Raw genomic sequence first — 24,527 nt, forward strand, 5'->3', positions numbered from 1 at the left:
ACAGCATGCCACATGTCTTCATATGTGAATGTGAACTATTAAGCAACCTAGATGTTCTATACGCCTGTTGGATCATTTAGGTGAAAGTCTTTCACTAACGCTGGAGACCAGAATAATTAGCAGGACGAATAACATACAGTTAAGTTGAGGGTGTGTGGTGGGGTTGAAGACAGTGATCAAGATGATAAAACTGACTTTAATATTAATGTGTTTTATATATACATATATCTATATATGCACATTGTGTACATATATATATATATATAGAGAGAGAGAGAGACACACACACATATACACACACACATGTGCGCATACACAAACACACGCACATATATATTTGCAATAGGTCAACATCCTCATTTCCTCAAACATCATAAAACCATGTACACATACATTTTCAGATAGAGTTTTACATCTAAAGAGTCCAATTCTCATTAACATGTAAACCCCCTTTACAGTGTAAAGGCGTCTTAAAGGGGGTGTAATTGTATTTATGGCCACTGTATTGCAGAGTGATATAAAGGGGTCTTAGCATAAGAGAGAATCAGGACCAAATAATCTTATGCTGTAATCATGTTTCTTCTACCGCCAAAATGAAACTCATCAAGCAAGTGTCATTTCAGAGAAGCCTCAATTATCCAACAGCAAGAAAAAAACATGCAAACTTTTTTATTCAACTGTTACATTAAAAAGCAAACTGAAATCCAGCCAAACCCCAACATCTGTGGTGAACATTTTTCAGGATTAAGAAAATAAATGTCACCTTGCACATTTATATCTATTTAATGGAAACACAGTAGTGTCTGAAAGGCTAATTACTATGTGCTGAAATGGGTCAGCATCCTCCAGAGAGCAAGCAGATCATTAGAGAGGGCACTGAAATAACAGTAGGCTTGTGTCGGATCTATAATAGAGGAAAATATACCACTCTGTCCTGTGGGTGCTACATCATGGACTATTTTTAACACGTTCTTTTGAACTAAAACATAATACTACTGCTCAAGCAAACGCAAAACTTAAATGGGGATGAAAGTGTTCCCTCTTATCTAGAGAAGTTTTATGCTTTTGTCTCTGGCAAACATTTGATGATGGACTCTAGAACATGGGCCAAAGTCTGAGTTGGGCCTGAACCCTGTAGGCCTTGTTCAGTCAAAAGCCCTGCTGAAAATCCAGGGGCACCAATGTGTGTTTTGTCTGAATAGGGCCTAAGTGACCAAGGTCTTTGGTTCCACAAGAACATCTTTAGATGCTATTTTTAGTTAAACATGTTGGGGTTTTGTTATTTTTAATTTCCCTTTTCTCGTCAGATGTACACCACATTTTTCTAGATCTTCTCAATCTTGGCCCATCTTTTCCTCTCATTTTCAGTAACTGGATTTTCCTCAGACCAATTTTCTACCTGTATACCTCATTTTCTCCTTCAAACATGTTTTCTGATTTGGTCTCTTCTTCTATATATTTCATCCTTTGTTTTCTGTATCTCTTTTTCAAATTTCCCCACCCAATTTCCTTTCCTCCTTTCTGTACACTTCTGCCTCTCTTAATCCCCTAGTCAATCCTCCTTCCTTTCCCCAGCCATATCTACATACCCTAGCCATTCAGAATCTTCCACATATAAGAGATCCAGGTAATGGGAAAGGAGATGGATCCTTTGAGTTTGGTACATCTTTTCCTTCAATACAGTCAGATAGAAAAAAGCTTACCCTTGTGCAAAGGGTCAGGCAATCCAACACAACTTAATCCCCTGAGTCAAGCATTATGATGTTGAAAGATAAGGGAGCTGCAGGTAGAGCAAGCATGCAGATGGACCTTTGCCGCTGCTTCAGACTGAGCGGGTGGGTGGCACTTAATACCGTTCTGAACATGCTGGGATGGAAGGTGTGTGGGAACTGGCAGCAACGCATACAGCCGTGGATAGATTAAAGACAACGGGGATGGGAGTCACTGGATCCATGACCATGGCCAAAAACTCCGTCATAATAGGATTCAGAATTCAACCACTACACCTCCTCATAGGCTACAGCGGAGGCTACAGAGGGGCTGTTCCTCATGTTTGGGATGGTTGTTTTTAAGTGCCTGAGACCCTACACAATACATCATGTAAAGCCTGATTACTTGGCACTCATTAATTACACCCAACCCTGTAGCTCTTAGGCACTCTGTTTACATTGTTTGCAAGCAGGATTTGCCTGTGCAGTATACTGCACGCATTCATTAAGGGATGCAAATCACAAAACATAGGTCTGCAGCAATGGTTCAATTTGGCTCGTAACAATATAAACCTGAACAATCCCTGAGAAGCAGCAGAAAGGCTTCTATTCTGCCATTGCAATTTTGAGGCTATAATTCCCCCCTCTCCCTTCTGACCCATTAAACTGCCCTGAACAGTCCTTTCTGTTATGTAGCTCAGTTTCTGAATCAAAGTGAGACAAGGCAGGGAGAAGAGAAGGAAGAAAGGAGGAAGTCAGGAAGCTCCATTGATTCATTGATCTTCCTTGTTGAGACCCCCTTTGTATTACTACATAACTAGCAGGCATTAGTAGTGGATACAAGGTTATATCAGAATGCATCCTTATTCTCAGTATATTTGTAATGCTCATACTGTGCTTAGCCAGGCATTAATGATTTATGAGAACTCAGGATCAGTTGCAAAACAAATTTTTTCACCAGGTAATAATGCCTGCCAATGAATTGTACACTGCAGTTCTGGCAATGAAAAATGATCTGAGCTTTCCCTTGCTTCTTTCTTTTGGAGTTCCTATTTTCATCTTTTCCTCCTAAAGATGGGATTCCCTAAAAGAATCATAAAGGGGCCCAGCAGGGTATTTATTATTATTCATTTATTCTTTTGGTTTCTTTGCTTTTAAAGAGGGGGTCTTTTTTTCTTTCTGCCTTTCTTTCTTCCTTCCTTTCTAAAGGGACCCACTTATATGCACAGGGCAATTATAGCTAGCGAAATAGAGGAATAAATATCTACACTGCAGTGGGGAGGTGCAACTGCAGTACATGTAAATATAGCAGCATACCCACGGTGTCACAAGCAGCAGCAAGGGCTAGCTGCCGAGGTACGTAGCCAGGCTTATGGGCAGGGCTGTATTGGGTTGGCTAACCCATGGCTACACTCTGTTTTTAGCTAGCTCGATCCAAGCTATGGGTATGCCTATGTGTACAACAATCACACCTCCGGATTGCAGTGTAGACATACCCAAAGATCATTAAACTAGCAGGGTGGGCCCCAATGTTTTCTCCCCTCAGTGATTCCATAGGCGATATACTCAATTCACAAGTCCAAGGATTTGTTCCTATGTGCCCACTCACCATAGGATCTAAGAAATTAAGCTGGGTCATTTCTGTTTCTTACATCATTACTGATGCTAAGGATCCTGTAATCAGAACCTGGCTGAAAACTGATGATGCATGATATAGATTAGAATCCAACTTGCTCTCCGTTAGCTCCACGGGTTCTGCCACTGGGCTAAGGGCAGTTAAACCGAAAGAAGGATACGGATTTAAAACCCTGCCTCCAAACAGCTCCGCAAAGTTTGGGATGAGAGGTACTTTTACCACTATTAGCCTTCACAACATGGCTAGGAGGTACTTTTAAACACAGTTATACCCAGTTCACAAGAGAAAGAGAGGCACAGAATGTTGAAATAACTCTGCTGAGGTGATACAGTGAGTCAGTAGCAGAGTCAGGAACAGAATTCAGCAGCTCTGATTCCCAGTTTCCAACTCTAACGACTAGACAACAGTCCCTCCCCCTCAACTGAGAAATTACAAACTAAGCCAAAAAAGCCAAATGATCATGCTGTACATAGGACCAACATTATCTGTGTTCTACTCCTGAAAAGCCAGCAAAGGGAGCAGAAGTAAATTAGTAAGCCCTATTCCAAACTACCAATCATACTGCTATAACAACCAACAAAGTAACTTGTTACCCACATTTAGACTGTATTGCAAATAGCGGGGACTGGCAACACAACCCCTGGAGGCTTAACTTATTTCTTAATAATGCCCTCAGGTTTCCTTCCATTTGTAATAATGGATTCATTAGTTTAGTTTAAACTCTGAAAGGTGCCACATATGAAAAAGGGGACAGCAGGAACTAGCATACAATGGGCTTTTGTAATATTTGGGAGTCAGCATAAATAGCAGTTATTAAAAATTGGCTTGGAAAAAGTGATGCATTTCAAAATTACCCAAAGTAATTAGTGATACATTACTAATTATTCCTATATGAAGTGTGCAAGAGATACAGAGAGCTTGCCTATACTAAGTTCACATCATCATAATTCATGATCAGGACAGGAAAGATAAGCTAGCTAAGAAAAAGCCTCAGAAAGTAAAATCCAAATAATTTTTGGCCTGAAAAGTAGAGATTACTTCTCAGAATTATGATTTAAAAATAATCTGTAACTATAAATAGGCATTAGAGCCACACTGACCAGCACTGTCCACACACCTGCACATTACTACATACCATGGTACATTTTGGACAGTCATATGATAAGTTCAATTATGAAGCAAAAACAATGAGTCAGGTGTGTAATAATGACAGAAAATTTTGTACAGTAGTGACCTGCTTCATTTGAGTGGCTCCATGGGAAACCAAGATGAATGCCCCCTCCTGAGATGCACAGTTATTTCTGAGGGCAATTCACAGAACCATAGCAAGCTATGTGACGTGGCAGAATATTTCACGGGGTCTCACATTTTGTTAGCATCTTTTGAAAAACCCTTCTTCACCCCACCGCAACATACATGAACGCAAAAAAAAGAATGAAAAGAATGGGGAATACTATGCTGAATTGGTCCACTTACTCTGGCAATGGTGTTAATGACAGGACTGATTTAGCTGTGTAGGCAACCTTCAACTATATGCCTAGACACACGATTAGACTTATCCATCAGAAGTACCTAGGCCTCCCTGGCTATGCAGCTGCTAAGGCTGTTTTCTGTTCCAAGGTGGCGCTTTGACACTGTACACCTGTCTATGACTGTGCTGATCACTCTGTACATTCCACAATGATGTGACATGGGGATTGGTTATTCCTCACTTGATAGATGGAGAAGATTCCACATGATGGGAAGACAAAAACATCTCCTTGGATAACAGCTTTGTACTTATGAGTCAGGGAAAGGAAAGGGCCCATCATTCTCTCCTGCCTCTCAAGAAAACAGTAGGAGGAGAGGGGAGGGGGACAAGTGACTTTCCAACAATAGAGGGAAGGAGAGGGCTCCCATCCATTGGCCTGTGATCCTGACATGAGTCTGCACTTTGGGGTAATTATTTGTATGCTTTTTACAATTAAAACTGACCTTAGCCGGCACCTGAAATATGTTCATCTTCATTCTTGTGGTCATTCAGGTGTAAGGCCCCAGCAGGGGTAGGAAGAAGGGAAGAGAGGGAGTGACAGAAGAAAGCAAAGAATCATTCATATAAAGCTCTCCTCCCCTGCGTGAATGATTATAGGTGTTTACTGTGACCTGTCTACAGCAGACCAGCCTTCCTCCCAAATAGTCAGTTTGCTGCAGAGCCAGGATCTTCAGTCATTGTGACCCCAATGCATATCGATTTCCGGTCAATATTATGAGCAGCTCACTTCCATATGGCCCTACATCAGACAAAACGAGCAAGAAAAAACCCCACCACACCCTGTGCTGGGGAACCAAAACCCAAAACACAGACTCACTGACCCGCTTTTCTGTCAATGTAGCATTGTGGACATCTTTAAATATGTATGCTGACAAAGAAAGCAAGAACCTGGCTGCTGGAGGGAGTGTTAGATCATTTTAAATTCAACATTGACCAGATAGTTACATAAGATCATTTCCTTCAAAAGATACTACATCTTCTAGTCTGTGATTTTCCCATTTTCAAGAGTGTCAGTGATGATGAGATGCCTTGTGGTGCTAAATAGGGTTTCCATTATTCATATATGGCCAAATCCTGCTTGCCTTCCCCATGTGAGTAATGGACACTGAACTTAGTGGGACTACTATTCACATAAGGAGGAAACTGAGCAGGGTTAGGCCTGTAATTAGTCTTCTTCAAGTTACTCAAAACTCTGGAATGCTAGAGCATCATTTTTTCCCACCAATTTGCAGTTCATTGTCATCATCTTAGCTGACATTAAGATGTACTCAGAGGACAGAAACCTCTTCACACACTGTGCAGGTGACATTTTCTAGTTCCATGTCATGGAGATAATTCTAGTGTATTATTTTAACACCTTTTCTTTTTACATGCAGAGATGAAAAAGATCTAAGTATGTGATTGCAGGATATCCATTCAAAATGTATTATTGGGGAAATCATTGCTGACATAAGGTATGCTTTAAAAATATAATAAAAAAGGAGTTTGTTTTGTACTCAGGGCCCATATGAGAAGCCAAACTTCAGCTACCTCAGCTCACACATTCTCAACGTAAAATCTTCTATACTGTAGAATTAGTGGAGTACACAATATGCCTGAGAATTTGTGAGTGCTGGGGGTTGCCAATCTCCCTCAGGAAAACCTATTTAATTAGCTTGGGAAATGAAGTGGTTTTACTCTATACCTGGGGCGGCAGGAAGAATGGGAAAAAGAAGACAATTATAGAAAAAATATGGTCTATGCTGTTCTCCAATGCAACCTGCGATCACTGGAAGGACAAGCAGTGAGACTACAGTTCCAACATGCAGTGGTCCATCAAGATGTTCAGTTGAAGATGGAGCAGCATATGCCAAGATCTGTAGCCTTCTGAGGTTCTACTCTGATTAAATCTGAGGCTGGCAGAAATCTGCTCCACATTAGACAAATCTGGCATGGCCCAAGGGATCTTGGTAAGTTGCCAATGCGGCCCTCTGTATGCAACAGGCCACTATTTCATGTCACACTATAATCTGGTTTCCAATCAGACCACTGTCTTCTCCAGAGACAGAGAGATACAAATTCAAGCATGGAAACTCAAAGTTGCCTGGTTTTAAACAGAAATCTAGCCCTGATTGTTTTATTTACCAGAAGATAGGTCTGACTATCAATAGATGCGTACGGGACAGCTAAAATATTTATTAATGTGTGATCTCGGATGGATTAAGCTTTATCCTAATTGCCTGTAGCAGAAGACTAGTAGATAGCTTTTAGACCTTTTTTGATGTCCTTATGTAGTGCCAGGCAATTACTGAACATTTTTCTAGTTTTGAAAGCTTTGAACAAGAAGCACCCATCTGTGCAACTGATAGTGTAATCAAAGGCTCCCCTACATGTCAGCAATAGTCAAGTGTTGACCAGTTCAGATGGAATAAAAAACAAAAATGACATACAAAGTATTCACACACAGAGAAAGGGAATGCTTGCTTGCTTGCTTGCCAAACTGTACAAATTGCAAAAGTCTAAATTTTTTTTAAACAAGTGAGATGATTTCTTACAATTAATCAGTGGTGTATCCAACAGAAATTACAGAGAGTTTTAGAGGTTAATAAATAAATACTTACATAACACCTGTCAACTGAGGTGACCGAAGCACTTTATATACTTAATGAATTAGCCCCCTATTCTACGCCCAATTTAGTCAATAGCAGAACTCCCACTGACTTCCAGTTTGCAGCAGCAGGATTGAGGGCTTTTCCTCATGCCATGAGGTAGGTATAAGTAAAGTACAACTTAGAGAGAAGTCAATAATTATCAATTGTAATCAATCAATTGTAACTCAGCTATTTTATAACTGTTCAAAATACTGTAGCACATGATACCTTGTGAAGGCAGATAAAAAAACATTTAAAACAGCAGCCAGGAAACCCCACACTTTCAAAAGGCATAATACGTTATCTAACATAAATATACTCTGAGTATAAAATAGAAGAGTTTAGCACGCTATACCTCTCTAGCGCCTCCTGTCTTGGAGTCTGGGAGAGAGCCCTCTGGCAGTGTGGTTCCAGGCGTCAGCCCCCTTGCAGGGGGAAGTTAGAGGAGTCCAAACAAAAACTCAGTATGCTCCTGCAGCCCAAAAAAAGCTGAGTCTGAGGTGTTGGGAAGTCAAAGAGAAAACAAAGGAAAAAAGAAAAGAAAAGAGCCTGGGTTGTCAAGGCTCCTGAACCATTTCTCAGGTCAGCAATCCCTGCTTCCAGGGGCTGGGAAGCTCTGGGTTGTAGTCCTAGTCTTTCAGGACTACAACCCAGGGATCCTCCCTTTTAAGGACCTGCCCAACTCCAGGCTTGACAAGCATCACAGGTGCACTGAGTTGATGCTGATTGTGCCCCGAGGAGCTCTTTAACCCTTTCCTGACGGTGGTGATGATCTGCCCCACCACATAGCTTCCCCCTCAAGGAGAGAGCTCAGGATCCCATTGTCGAAGCCCCACTTCTTGCAAAAGGAAGTCCACATTACTATGTTTCTTTCCTGCATGGTATTGTACTCTAAACTATAGGGTTGGCAAGACAAGTATCATCAGAGAAAACATGGGTTGATTTCCTTCATCGTATTTAGTCCCCAGAGGGGGCGTAAGCCATAATGAAGGGGAACGTATTCTCCAATAAATAGCTCCTAAGGGCTGCCAGTGCTTCTTTTTTTGATCACTGAACAGGCCTTTTCCCCAGGAAACACCTTACAACTTAGATTCAAGACTGAGTGCTCCTCAGGGTTCACCTCTTGTGAAAATATTGCCATAAGCCTCCGGTGTCTGTCTCTAAAACAAACTCTTTGGAAAAATCTGGATGGGAGGGGACAGGTTCCTGGCACAGTGAGTCTTTAAAGGCGTTAAGGTTCTTCTCACGGTTGTTCTGTCAGGGACATTCCTTGGATTCCCATCTTTTATCATGTTTGCAGAGGGGTGATCAAGGTGGTAAAACTGGGAATGAATTGCCTCTAGTAGCCAGCTAGCCCAAGGAAGTGCCTCACCTGCCTCCTTATTTAAGGAAAGGGATATGCTCACCATGCCTGCGCCTTGCTCACTAGAGGCTAAGCTGGTCTCCTCCCATAGTGTAACCCAGGTAAATTACTTTCTGATTTGCCAGTTTGCATTTTGCTGGACTGGCTGTGAGGCCTGCCTCAGCCAAGGATTGGTGGACTGCCCATACCTGTTGCAATTGGTCTTTTCAGTTGTCACTGTACATAACTATGTCAGGAGTGCCCGGGTACCTGTAATTAGGTCCTCACCTCCATAACCTATCTCGCTTAATGTGGCATTCTCCCCAGAGTATAAAGTGGGGCTGCTGCCTCAGGGTTCTACCACCTCATCATTCACCGCGGCAATCTGATCACAGGCCCTGCTCAGCATAGGTCCCACCTTTGTTCTTGGGCAAAATCTATGTCACAGATAAGGGCTTCTAAATCTGGCAATGGGAATCCTTTGGCTACTGCTCTTGACTGCAACCTGGATCCCTTAATGCGATCTTCTGGATCTCCTAACATGTCTAGTTTCACTGGTCCAGGACCTGCCCCAGGCCTTGGGGATGGGTCAGGGGCCATGGTTTCCAGTTTTCGTAGCTCATGGATAATTTTCCAAAAATACCACCAGTCACAACCAGTAATGATAGGATAGGCCAGTACTGAGGATAAAGACAGCAGAAGGGCATCCGTATGCCAGTCCACACTTAACCACAGTCATCTGCTGGGGTTGGTCTTCATGCTCCTGTGAATGCATGATTGGAAGACTCTCTTACCTGGGGTCTCTTCTGCCCTGGCCAAGTCTGAGTATATCCAACAGACCTAGCACTTTGTTCTATTGGTCCACACAGGAACTGTTACTTGAGTGGGTCCTTTCTTCCATGCTCTGATCTCTGCTGTCCACACCTTGGCATATTGATGGTCTATAAAGCGGCATTCTCTTTGGATCTGTCCTGGTTACCACATGAGAAACAGGTCATCATGTTGTGGTCTGAGCCCATTCTCTCATCCAATGATGACCCCGCCTGTTGTGGCATCTTAGTCTATACTACCCCCTCTCAATGAGGCAGCCAAGGACCAACCGCCTTTTAGAGGGCTTTTCTTGGCTTGTTGCTTTGACTTGCCCAGCGTTGGGGTGATCATCTTAACTGCTGAGAATCTGAAAACGACAGTACTAGTCCCTGACTGGCAGAGGTTGGCCTTTCCTGACTGGGCTTCACATTAGACCAGCTTCTTAGCCCCGTGTTGTCCCCCTGTTTTCCCTTATTGGGGGGTTCCTCAGAGGCCACAAAGTTTTCCACCAGCTGCACTGTGTCTATTAATGACCCCGGGTGGTGCCTCATTACCCATTCCTTCCCCACAGTGGGGAATGTATGTATGTATATTATTACTCAGCCATTTGACCTCCAGTCCGCTCCTGTGGCTATAACCACTGCCAGCAATGGTTTTTCAGTTTTTGGGCCACTACCTATGGCCAGGCTCCCTAGGAATATGTTTCTGACTGGAAATGATAGCAGTGCATTCTTCACCAACACTGAGAAAGTCCAGGATGGCAACCTTAACCCTTGCGTAATCCTGTGCAGTCACAGGGCCAGGGCTCTGGAGGTCATTGGGAGGCCACTACCATAGGCTCAAAATTGGGTCAAAAAATCTGCAGGGTCATTGTCTGACCTCATCTTAGTGAGCTTCAGATGCAGGTGGGAGCACTGGCCCTGGGTGCCTGGCAGTGGCTTCACCAGCATGCTGTTGCCTCATCGGTAACTGTTATAGCAGGTCCTCCTCTGGGTTGCTATTCCATGTAGCAGTTGCTGTTGTAGGGTCGTCTGCTGCTGTTGAGTGGCCCATTGTTGCAAAAGTTGCTGTCTCTCAGTCATCCACTTGAACCACTGCTCTGGATCCAGGCTGCTTGGGTTCTTTGTCTGTCATGTGCATGAGCTTTCAATTTCCCTCTAATTTGGCCCCAAAACTTTGTCAGGGCTGGGAAGCAAATGCGTGCATTCATCACCATTTTTAGTAGGCTATAGCTTTCTAGTGCCCCCATGGGAGAGGGTGAGGACTGCTCCTCTCTCAGAGACCAGGGCACAACAGCCCTCCAGCTGTTCTGTTCAAGGACTTGGCCCCTTTGTGGGCAGAAGTTAAAGGAGTCCAAACAAAAAGTCAGTATACTTCCACAGCCCACAATAACCAGTGTCTGAGGCCTTTGGGATGCCAAAGACAACCACAACAACAATAAAAAGACAAGAAAAGTACCAGCCCTCTCCTTTTTGAGAGAGCCAAGGTGGCAAAAGCTCTCAAGCCATTTCCTCATTCAACAACCCCTGCTTCCAGAAGCCAGGGAGCTCTGAGTTGCAATTGTGCTCCTTCAGAGCACTGCCCTGCACTGAGCAGAGATATTCCCTTTTAAGGACCTGCCCACTTCCAGGCTCCAAAAGCCCCACAGGTACAATGGGTTGAGGCTGATTATGCCCAATGGAGCTCTTTTAACCCTTTCCTGACTGGGGTAGGGATTTGCCCACCACAAATAGTATATGTATAAAATAAAGTATTTCAGGAGCTTAAATACAGTCTGGAAATCATCAAAATACAACACCAAAACCAAACTCAAGATTTATCAGAGCTGCATACTTTCAACACTACTTTATAGTGCAGAATGCTGGGGAATGAGAATGTATGACATGTCCAAACTGTCTTCATTCCATACAACCTGCCTCAGAAAAATCCTCCATATCTTTTGGCCCAGAACAATCTCAAACCAAGATCTGCTGACACAGTGCAGCCAAGAGGATCTGAGAACCCTCATTGCCAGGAGGTGTTGGAGATGCATTGGTCATGTGTTTTGGATGGAAACTGATTCCATCACCAAAGTAGCAATGAGACGGATACCTGAAGGCAAGTGAAAATGAGGCCGCCTGAAAACAACATGGTGAAGAGCTGTCGAAGTTGAGTTGAAAAACCTGGGGCACAGCTGGGGAACCATTGAAAGACTTGCCAGAAATAGACAGGAGTGGAGGAGCTTTGTAACTGCCCTAAAAGCCAGAGGTGTAATAGGATGATGATGATGAAAATATTAAGACTCGATGTGTGGCCAAAGATATTCAATGAGCTCTTTAGTGGATAGAACCTGAGATCTTCAACACCAAGATACAGTCTTCTACCATTTGAGCTTAAAGGAATAACTTCATTAGCTGATGGCAGCAGTAGGCTCTTATATTTTATGTGGACTAGCCATGAGGAAGACGACTAGGAATGGTTCATTTAGCCAAGAACTCCCTTATGAAAGTTTGGAAAAACGGTGGCAGCTTGAAATGTACAAAAGTTCAACTGGCAAAAAGCTTAATTTTTCCCCCTGGCGACTTATGGATGTGAATCATGAGAGATTAATGCTACTGACAAGAAGAAAATTGAAGCCTTTGAAATATGGTGCTGGCAGAGACTCTTGTGTATCTCCTGGATGGAAAAAAAGACAAATGTCTGTGTTAGAAATATTATTGGAGAGAAGCAGACCCTGCTGTCGGAAATCAACAGGCAGAAATGTATGTCCTTTCCACATGTACGTCCTTGGCCACATCAAGCACAGAGATGGAAATAACCTCAAGAAAGTTTTCATGGAAAGAGTGGGGGCGGGTCATGGTGGTAGGAGACGATCAGTGAGGAGATGGATAGATGGTACGGGACAGATCACTGGAAGGTCAGCCGCTGAGTGCTCAAAGAAAGCAATGGATTGAGAAGGTTTTCAAAAATCCTGCAATGATGTCACCAATATTCACACACAAATAAATTGATTTTGTTTTTACTTACTTATCTAGTAGAGAAAGTAGACATTTCCACAGTACACATTTTCACACTTTTAGCCACACATGTGTATGTTACACATACAGGGTGTTGACAACTTGTCAGGGAATCATTTCAGAAGCATTCCTTACGGGTTTAATCCAGAATATTTTAGAGCATCATAGTGCCAGGTTTTGGGAATGCTCACAGCTCTGCCGGACATACATGAGGCAGCTAAATAGTAGACTGGAGCTGCCAGAATCATTCCCTTTCTTTTGAGCAGCCACCAGGATGAAGTGGGTTGGGGGGTAAAAAGAGAAGATAACCGTTTTGGAGCAGAAAGGAGTGAAAATGTGTGAAATGGAGCCTCAAAGAGGCACAGAATCACTGCACAGTCCCTTGACATTTGGTTGTGATAATGATCACAACAGTCACAAAATTAGAGTATCACAAAACAAGCATTGCAACACAATGCCAGGACCCCCTCTGGAATTATTTTGTGATTCCCAACCCTGTTCATTAACACATGGCTCTGCTGCTCTGCAAGGTGAGCAAGTAACAGACATAGGGCAATCATGTCCATACACATATAGCATAGAACACACATAAATGCACAGTGTGTCTAGATAAATAGAAATAACACTGTGCATTTATACATACACATAGACACATGAGGTTCTGTATTTTCACCAAGAAAATGAAAGTATCATAGCTGCTTGAGACAGACAGCACAAAGAGATTAAAGCATGAGGATGGAAATCAGGATGTCCTGCGTTCAAATTCTTGCTTTCACACAGCCTCCCTTAATGTCTTTGGGCAAGCCATTTAGGTCAAAATTTTCACACTGGGGTGTCCTAGTGTAGGTACCCAAATCAATTTGGCCAGATTTTCAGTGATGCCGAGTATCCACAACGCCTGTTAATTTCAATTCGAACTCCATATGTACATCCAGTGTTCGCTTTCTGCCCTCTCTACTTAAAGCAGGACTCGCTCTCCTCCCAGCCCATCTTCTCCTCCCACAGGCAAACAATGAAGGTGTATTTCTTTATACTACACTCCTTCTCATGGCAAGAGATTATTACTAAGGAAGTGCCAACTGTGACACCAACAGTAAGGCTGAGTTCTTTAACAGACTTGAACTGGGGCACACACTTCTGTTTCTCTTTTGCATGTAATTGCCCTTTCAGTGTACATCTCCCAGTAGAGTCAGTTTTTATACCCTTTGACTTTTCTAGGTAGTTGTTGTCTGGTTTTGTGTAATACAGTTTGAATGAAAAGTTTTTGAAAATTGCTACAATTGATCAGGGTTTCTTAATGTCAGATTGTATCTCTAACACAACATTCTACAAACTCTGGTAGAAAGGTGAGCTAATCAAACACACCAAACTACTACACCACACATCCACAACTAATAGTGTTGGGAGGGAGTAGTGTGCAGAACGCTGAGGAGTAGTCTGTTGTGTTTGGAGGTGGTAACTTGGTAAAGAAGATGATGGAATAACGGAATCCCAAAGGGGGGCAGGGCTGGCCTTACCATGAGGCGAACTGAGGCGGCCGCTTCAGGTGCCAGACTGTAGGGGGGCGCCACTAGGACCAGAGTATAGAAAATTGTGTCTGCTGCTGGTGCATCTGTATTCCCTCTGCTCTAGATGCACAGGGATGGTGGAGTGCTGTGCTGGAGGAAGGAGGGCACAAGAGACATAACAGGCAGGCAGGAGCAAAGGTGAGAGGGAATAAGAGAAAGCAGCAGGAGCTGCAGGGAGAGGAGGAGGAAGCTCTTATGTACCTCTCTAGCACCCCTAGGAGCCTGGAGTGATTAACACCAGCTTCTCAGGGAGCTTCCTGTTTTCTGCTGCTCCCCCATGAAATCTGTGTAGTATACAGTAAAAGCACACAAAAAACGAGATTTCACGGGGGAGACCAGATTTCACGGTCCGTAACGCGTCTTTAATGGCTATGAATTTGGTAGGACCCTATTTATACCTTACAAGCACAAATAAAGAACTTCAGGGGAAATCCTGGCACCACTGAAATCAATGGAAACACTCCTATTGACTTCAATGGGAGCAAGATTTCACCCTTAATCTTTTTCTTTTGCATGGCAGTAGGAAGACTAACATTTAAAAAATAAATAGTAAATATGGCTGTTCTCACAAATTCACATGTGCCTAGATGTATTTTTATGGCATACAAACTACCTTAAGATGAATGCCAGCATCTTTTCTATTCATATCTCGACTTTCCAGGCCCTGTAGAAACTCTCCACAATATCCATATCTAATGTAATATATGAAAGTACTTCAATTTGATGCCTGCCATTTTCACCCTGTGGTAGCACATTGCCACTTCTTTATAGCCACCTGTCTTGCTACTTTACAAAGCCTCTTACGATTCGTGAAACATCCTACTTTCTGCAGGCTGAATGTTATTTAAAAGCAAATTCTACAACAGCGTTCAAGGTATCTTAAAGTGTTTTACATAGTAATGAGTTAGTTACTAGTCACTGCAATACTACATAGGCAAACTGAGCTGTCATTATGCACACAGCTTAAGTTTATATGTATAGAAATGGACATTATAATTTTTATTTTTAAATAGAAGAATCTCAGTGGACAGAAAAGCTAAAGCCAACTTTTTTCATAAAGTGCAAGAGGACTTTAATTTCCACATGGGCAACGAAAAAAGGTGGGCATCAGAGATCTGTAGTTTAAGATACCATCACCAGGTTGGGCATTATAAATCTTCAAGAACGTCTAACAGTGCACGCCTTTTGAAGGGGTGCACCCTGGAAACTGAAATGTTAGTTTGACATAACTACTTTAGCGTATTTACAATTTATGACTTCATGCCTGTACTATTTAACGGATATTTCTATTGCTAACACACAAAAAGTAAAGTATTACACATAGGAATGCAGCACAAACATAGTACTGCAATGCAGAGTCAGCTCTGGGAAGATGTCCAAATTCTGATGAGTCAGCTCTTAGTCCAGAGTCAAGTATTACAAGCTGCACACCAAAATGCATTTGTAGTGTAAATCTGGAACAATTTAACAGAGTTACTCCAAATGTAGGCCCTGATCTGGCAAACACCGAGGCATTGTCTATACACAAAAGTTATACAACCTCTTTGTGTGAACAATCGTAAATCAGTTTAGCAGTTCCTTATACCGATTTAGTTTAACTCGATTTCTTACTCCCATTTGGTGATGCAGGGGGAAGCAGGAAAAGGATCTATTTATTTATTATTTATGCAGAGCAGGCAATGTTGGGGCCTGTCTACACTGTACAGCACAGCGTGCCAAAGAGGTGTGATCTGTAAAGCTCTAACTGCCCGGATAGACTCTAAAAGGCACCTAGGCACCTCTAAAAGGCACCTAGTTTCTGTTAATGTAGTTCTGTTCCAGTTAGAGTGCAGCACATCCAGTGCACTTTACAAATCACACCCCTCTAATGTGCTTTGCTGGTTCAGTGTAGGCAAGCACTTGGTATCTGTTACAGGCAATGGGAATTGTCCAGCTGGAGCACTCTTCTGAGAGTGCCTCTGTGACACTCCATCCACACCAATCCCCAGCCCTGCAAATGCACACCAGCTATAAGAGAAACTGATGTAAGTGCCAACACAAGGAAATGGCACTGATTTAACTAAATTAGTTTCTGCACTGGTTTTGTTAAATTGATATAACCCCTGAGGGTAGCCAAGGCCTTTGCTACCAAATGGAATGCTTAGCACAGTAAGTAGTCAAATGTATTTCAGTAGGAGAACTGAAGTATGCAAGCACGAGGTGGGGTAGTAAGTGTTCGCAGGGTCCAGTCGAGACAATGGCATAGCAGAGGAGAAGAAACATAGTTAGCCAGAGAAGAGTCTACAGTTATTGTTCTGGACTCTGATTCTCCTTTTACTTACACCAGTACGGTGGTGTGTATGTATATATATATTCAAATACATTTATGCTGAAACTAACATACAATACCATCAAAACAAGATTAAGGAAAAAGTATGGTTTTGTTGATCGTTTGAGGCTCTTTTTACATTTTTTTCTAGTCTGCTAAACCTGATTTTTTTCTTTTCCTTAAAAGTGTTAGATCTTTATTTCATAACTCTCACTTGTGCACTTGCTATTTCCTCCTAGCAGTATTTTTGAAGGTGGTAATATATCACAGTAGAGTGTGATTAGGATAATTTAGTGCATTCCTTATAACACTAAATTGCTAAAGACTGACACGGTATCTGGAGTAGGCTGCAACTCCTCCCCCCCTTAAATATGTAATACTGTAAGTGCAAAGTAAGATTGAAAATGAAGTAGTAGCCAGGGGTCTTCTGCATTTTTTTAAAGAAGATTTAGGTTAAATTTTCTAAAGTGGCTAAGACTCTTAGGGCCCTGGGACTTGCGCTTCTAAGCGTATCTCTACACTGTAATGTAAACCCAGGGTTCAAATTCAGGTTTAATGCTAACCCCCCTTCTGCCTCCACACAAATCGTGCTAACACAGGGCTTGGACCCTGGGCCCCAGAACCCCATGGGGGTGGAGGGTCCAAGTCTGAATCAAGCTGTGACCCAGGGTTCAAGTCCTATTGCTTGCCAGTATAGATGCAGCACCTCTGGGAGTATGCCAAAAGGATCCCACAATCTCATGAGCTGACTTTCTTTGTCCTCTGGACAGTGAAGTTTGGTGGACATTCAAGTTTTCCCACACTGCACCACGAACAAAGGGCTAGAGTGTCCACATTTCAGGAGGACTAGGAAATCTGGGATATGGATAGTTGGACTCAGGTCTGCGTACTGCAGTGTGGACACTGGAGCCTAGGGTTTGGGCCTGGGTTACAAAATTTTTAACCGAGGGTTGACTATCAGTGTAGATGCTCAAGCCCTGGGTTCTCTAACCCAGGGTCAGCTGACATGAGTTCCACTAACTGTAGGCTGTCTACTATCCCTATGCTTACATCACAGTGTAGACATTCCCACAGAGTTAGTAGAACTCTAGTTAGGAGACCCTGGGTTTGTTAACCTATGGCTTGAGCATCTACACTCATTCGTAACAGTAGATTAGGAATTGTTGAATCCTGGGTACCAACTAGGGGCTCCAGCATCTACAGTGCATTATGTGGGCCTGAGTCCAACCACTCATAACCCAGACTTCCTAGCACTCTCCCAAATGTGGCCATTCTAGCCCCTTGTTCATGGTGCAGTGTCCACCAGGAAAACTTGACTGTCCACCAAACTTGACTGTCCAAGGACAAAGAAAGTCAGTTCATGGGATTGTGGGATACTTTTGGTGGACTCTGAGAGCACGTGTCCAGTGGGGCAGCATCTACACTGCAAAGCAATCGGGCTTGAATCCTGGGCCCTGTCTTGATTTGGACTTGGACCCTCCAAGCCCACTGGGTCCTGGGACCTAGATCTGAAGCCTGAGTTAGGATGATTTTTCTGTACATGGAAGCCAAGTTAGGCTTGAGCCTAAATTTGAATAATGGGCTTACACTGCAGTGTAGACATACCCTAAGTGACTTACGTGCTTTTGTAAATTTTACCCTATATATAATTTCTCATAAAAGGAAAATGTTGATACTAATGTCTGTAGTAATAGGGTCAGATTGCATATTAGTAAAAGGTAAGATTTTGAGGGAGGAGACCAATACTATAAAATGACTACATACTACACTGCTGGACCCTTAAACTTTATCTATTCTGCAGGAATTTGCCTATCCTAGGTAAGAATGGGTTCACATTCAAGCAGGAAAAACTTCCTGCAGGAGAAGTGGAATTTTAAGAATTTTGGGGATACAACTCGGGAGGGGTGGGGTGGGGGAATGATTCTCCTCCTCTCCTGGTTTTACATCATTTTAACTCCTTTGGGTTTTTTGTGTTTTACTTGATTAACACTTTTGTAAGTGAAAGAATCAGAATCCAGACCTATAATTGTAGAATTTCCTCCTGTTAACATTTTTTCTTCTGTTGTTTTCCCTTCAGAAACTTGGGAAAAAGCCCCAGAAAGTAGACATTTATTTCCAATTCCCATAGTTTATAGCATCTCTTCTGGAAATTAGTTGAAATAAATATAGCCCTTTAAAGCTACTGTGTATCAAGTAGAGCTCCGATCAGAGAAAAGGAAACTTCATCAGCACAAAAGGCAATGTCTAGAACCCACTGACAAACACTACTGTACTCCTCTACCTAGGGTGACCAGATGTCCCATTTTTATAGGGACAATCCCGTTCTTTGGGAATTTTTCGTATATAGGCACCTATTACCCTCCCACCCTCGTCCCGTTTTTTCACAGTTGCTATCTGGTCACCCTACACCTAACTTGACAAAAGGCCTGTACATTAAGAACTGGACTTTAGTTATCCATGACTAGAATGGACTCTATCTGAAATTGGTCCTTTTTTACATTTAAAAGAGAATACCACAACTGCTCAAGGAATTCTGTGCATCAAAACCCATCCATATGCCCAAAGCATACAGCCAGAAAGAGTTCAACCATTAAAATTAAAAAAGTAATAGCAACACTTGATGAGGAAGAGGCTGATAATGTGAAGGGAGTTGTGCATCGTCCATAAAGAAACAATATTGCTGATTAAATATCAGAAAGGAGGTGGCAAAGTAGATTTGAACACAGAGTTCAGAGGAGAAGGGCAAGGACTGAACCTAATGGAAAGGGACACCAGGATGAAGACATCTGGCAGTTGGGGAGTCGTGAATAAGGAAAGGTTGGTTAGGCAGCTGGGGAACCAAGACAGCAAGATGCGGAGATGCCAGATACTTGTGCTAAGTCATGCAAAAGGATGGCATGTTCCACAGTATCAAAAGCAATATGGAGGTCAAGAAGGATGAGAAGAAAAATCCAAGGTCAGATGAGAAAAGAGCATTAACCACATACAAAGGGATAGTTTCAGGACTCTGTCAATGGCTGAAACCAGACTAGAAAAGTATCAGAGGTTGTTTTACATAATTCAAAAATATACTAGCCTAATGCCACATAGACATACATACATATTGTGACAAAGTTCTTGCTCTACCTTGGTGGGTCTTGCACTTATTGGCAGATTTGCTCGCCTTGGAGCTTCACAGCAGCCCTCAGCTTGGCCGTTTTTCTGAACCCACAGTCCAGGTTGACTCCTCCTGTGTCTGACCAGGAGTTGGGAGGATTTGGGGGGAACCCGGGCCCGCTCTCTACTCCGGGTTCCAGCCCAGGGCCCTGAGGAATGCAGCTGTCTAGAGTGCCTCCCCGAACAGCTGTGCGACAGTTACAACTCCCTGGGCTACTTCCCCATGGCCTCCTCCCAACACCTTCTTTATCCTCACCACAGTACCTTCCTCCTGGTGTCTGATAACGCTTGTACAACTCAATCCTCCAACAGTCCGCATTCTCACTCTCAGCTCCTAGGGCCTCTTACTCCCAGCTCCTCACATGCACACCACAAACTGAAGTGAGCTCCTTTTTAAAACTCAGGTGCCCTGATTAGACTGCCTTAATTGATTCTAGCAGCTTCTTGATAGGCTGATTAGAACACCTGCAGCCAGTCTTAATTGTCTCCAGAAGGTTCCTGATTGTTCTGGAACCTTTCCTGTTACCTTACCCAGGGAAAAGGGACCTACTTAGCGTGGGGCTAATATATCTGCCTTCTGTTACTCTCCTGTAGCCATCTGGCCCAACTCTGTCACAATATATAGACCAAGAGAAGCCCATTAATGGCAGTCATGTGGGAGTTAAATCCTCATGCACTAGGCTAACAAGGTAATGAAAGGTATTAAAAAAGATCAATTATGGAACTTCCTAAGTGACAGGTATGAAGAGAGAAATCCTCTGCTATATTGGATCTTCCTCAAAGAAACTTTTTTATTCCCAGGAAAACAGAACTATAAATATGCAGCTGTGGCAGATGTTAGTATATGAATATTTATATATCCAAAGGCCTAGTGGACATTCCGGACTACCACAGTAGGCATGTTAATATTTGACTAGATTAATCAAAGCACTGGTTTCATGGAACAATAATAAGCTGCTCCCTTATTTCCTTAGACAATGATGCAGTTCATATCCCAAAGAACCTACCTAACTTCAATGCGCTCAGTACCAACGAATGTGACTCTGAAGCCTGTTAAAGTGAAGCACCAAACACTTTTGAATCCCATAGCATTAGAAGTTTGGTTGAAACACATTTTGAAAGTCTCTTTTAATAGGTTAAGAATAATTTGAGATTGATAAACGGTAACTCTGATCTAGGGTTGGTCCAAAATTAATAGGTCAATTGTCCTGTCAAATAATGTCAAAAATAGTAAAATATCGTAAAGCACTAATTTATTAGAACAGTAACAAAAGAGTACCCTTAGGGTATGTCTACACTGGCAGAGTTACAGCGCTGGCAGTTACAGCACCGCTCAGAGAGCGCTGAAGGGAAACTGCTGTTGTGTGTTCACACTGTCAGCTGCCTGCGCAATAGCATGTTCACACTTGCGGCACTTGCAGTGGTATTCGGAGCAGTGCACTCTGGGCAGCCATCCCACAGAGCATCTCTTCCTCTTCTGCCACTAAGAGCTGTGGGAAGGTGGAGGGGTTCATGGGGCATTCTGGGTCCTGTTCCAATGCCCTATGATGCACTGCTTCACATCCCAGCAATCCATGCTTCCATCCGCATTTGGTGCCATCTTTCAATGGTTTGTGTAGTGCGCGCTCTGCCTCTTCGGTCTGCAGGAATGGATCCCGCACTGTTGACCAATATGCTGCTCGCTCTGACTAACACATCACGAGTGGCAGTCGAGTTATTCCTTAAACTACACAGGCAAGAGGAGTGCGACATTGATCTCGCCACGCATAGTAGCTATGACACGAGATTGCTTGTGGCCTTCACAGAGGTGCTGACCACAGTGGAACGCTGCTTTTGGACTTGGGAAACAAGCACTGAGTGGTGGGATCACATCGTGATGCATGTCTGGAATGATGAACAGTGGCTGCAGAACTTTCGGATGAGGAAAGCCACATTCATGGTACTGTGTGATGATCTTGCCCCAGTCCTACGGAGCAAGGACACGAGAATGAGAGCTGCCCTGTCACCGGAGAAGTGTGTGGCGATTGCACTATGGAAGCGGGCTACTCCAGACTGCTACTGATCAGTCACTAACCAGTTTGAAGTGGGAAAGTCGACCGTTGGACTCATGTTGCCGGAAGTGTGCAGGGCCATTAATCGCATCCCACTCTAAAAGACCGTGACTCTGGGCCACATGCATGACATTGTGGATGGCTCTGCACAAATGGGCTTTCCTAACTGTGGAGGGGCGATAGATGGCACGCATATTCCAATTCTGGCACCAGACCACCTAGCCACTGAGTACATTAACCAGAAAGGGTATTTATCAATGGTTCTCCAGGCACTTATGGATCACTGTGGGCATTTCACGGACATTAACGCAGGCTGGTCTGGAAAGGTGCATGACGCACGCATCTTTCGGAACACTGGTCTTTTCAGGAAACTGCAAGCAGGGACTTTCTTCCCGGACCAGAAGATCACCATAGGGGAAGTCAAAATGCCTATTGTGATCCTGGGAGACCCTGCCTACACAGGGCACCTGGACAGCGGTAAGGACGGTTCAACAACAGGCTGAGCAAGTGCAGAATGGCTGTTGAGTGTGCTTTTGGCCATTTAAAAGCCTGCTGGTGCTGCCTCTGTGGGAAGCTGGACCTGGCTGATGACAATATTCCTATGCTTAAAGCTGTGTGCTGTACACTCCATAATATGTGAAGGGAAGGGTGAAAGCTTCACTCAGGGCTGGACTGCTCAGGCCCAGCGCCTGGAGGCTGAATTTGAACAGCCAGAGACCAGGGCTATTAGAGGGGTGCAGCGCGGGACCATACGGATCAGGAATGCCTTCAGGCAGCAATTTGAAGCTGAAAGCCACTAATATTTGTTGCTATGCTCGGGAGTGCAGTGCTTGTAATGCTAGGAGGTGACTGTGATTGGTGCAGACGATGCACTATGAAGGTGTAAGAAAATTGCCTGTTGCTTTGCAGGGCTCTGTTTGCTTTCAATTAATGGAATAAGTGTTGCTTTCAAACCAGAACAATTCTTTTTATTAAAAAAACAACAACCAGAGGAGAGATACAAACAAAAAAACACATCAGCACTGTGGGGATGGGGGAAGGGAGGGTCCCAGGAGGAGGTGGGGTCCCGGGACAGTTAAAGATTTGTGTATGTCCAAGTATCATACCCAACCTTCTCCTTTGGAGTACAGTGCAGCAGGTACTGTACTTCAGCAGGGCTAAGCTGCAGAGGGGTGGGTGTTGAGTGCAGTGGGTACTGGGAATCCGCAGGGCTGGACTGTGACAGGTTAGGAGTGGAATGAGGTGGGTACAGACTGGAGCCAGGAGGTTGATAAGAGGGTGTTGGTGGTGTCTGGGGGGCATATGGGAAAGAGTTTTGCAACAGTGGCTGAACGAGAGCGCTGGCGTGCAGCTGCTCAGTTTGCAGTGCTAGGAGCACCTGGAGTGTGTCCACCTGGTGCTCCATAACATTTAAGAGCCACTCCGTGGCTTCGTTCTGGCATGCTGCGTTCTCCTTTCGGTCCCTCTTCTCGTTGTCCCGCCACTCCTTGAATTCTTGTTTTTCAGCTGCGGAATATATCATGACCTCACGCAGAAAGTCCTCTGTAGTTCTTCATGGCCGCTTTCTAATTCTGCACAGCCATTCAGCTGGTGATAACAAAGAGGGAGGCTGGGCTCCCAAGGTCATATATGTGAAACCAAAATGCAACATTTTACAGAAACAGTATTGTTTGCAACACACAGACCGCTGATTTAAAACACAGCCACTATTCACATACCTGTCACTAACTGGCTGACCCCAGGCAAGCACACATGAGCTGCACAACCCCCAAAATGGTAAGTAGTTGCAGGGGCAGAGTAAATCACTCTTTCAGGACCCTGGTGTATACTGGGCAGGTGGCTCTTGGGAGAGCCAGCACTGGGGGCGTGGGGATGGAGGGGAGCTTATAATCATTCCTGGACCCACATTTTCCACAGGCTGTGTTCATTATGGAAGATATCTCCTGCTGAGGGTGAGCAGGGAATCAAGGGAGGGTCTTCTCCAAGACTGCAGCTTCCGCCTTGGCCCTCATGCGGCTCACCTGTGTGCAGCAATGAACCTCCCCTCCCCCAGTGACGGCAGAGTGGCACGGGAAAGTTACCCTTAATGGGGCAAGAAATAAAGCAGCTCTGCCAAAGAACCTGCGGCAGCGGATTTCCCAGTATCTCCATGAGAGTTTCCTGGAGATCTCTGAGGCAGATTCCAGTGAATTGAGGGAGTCAATCAACACCCTGTTCCACCACTCAGACTAGGGATGTGGTGGTATGTGCATCACACAGACACAAGCCAGCTTTCTGCAACCCTCCTGCCCCCAGCAACTCGCTTTGGCGATTCACAATATCAAAGCCACTTACCAGGGGCCTCCTCTTCTGTTTGTGCTTCACCGAGATCTGACAGCTGTGACTGGCTAGCCTCTTCCAGGGTAGAGAAGAGCTCTGGGCTCCATGCATCTCTGACCTCTGAGTTGTCCTCTGCCTCTGGGTCTCCCTCCCCTTCCACATCCTCATCTAAGATTTCCTCCTCCTGGACCAGTCCACTCTCGCTTGGCACGCAAGCCACCGAAGTATCTACCGTGGTCTTCACAGTGGAGGTGAGGTCGCCACTGAGTATCGTGTCCAGCTCTTTGTAGAACCGGTAGCTTGTGGGCGCAGCACCGGAGCAGTGGTTTGCCTCCCGCACCTTGTGGTAGGCGTTCCGCAGCTCCTTCACTTTGACCCTGCACTGCAATGTGTCCCGCTCATGGCCCCTTTCTGTCATGCATCGTGATATCTGTCTGCAGGTATCATAATTCCTATGGCTGGAGCACAGCT

The 24,527-nt window shown here is 44.0% G+C and overlaps 1 protein-coding gene across 20 annotated transcripts in view; it reads right to left on the reverse strand.

Annotated features, from left to right (window-relative positions):
* Positions 1 to 24,527, reverse strand: part of KLHL29 (kelch like family member 29) — a 601,492-nt gene that overhangs the window by 101,124 nt on the left and 475,841 nt on the right. The window lies entirely within an intron of this gene.

Source organism: Lepidochelys kempii, chromosome 3 (assembly GCF_965140265.1).
Source record: "Lepidochelys kempii isolate rLepKem1 chromosome 3, rLepKem1.hap2, whole genome shotgun sequence".
NCBI lineage: Eukaryota > Metazoa > Chordata > Testudines > Cheloniidae > Lepidochelys > Lepidochelys kempii.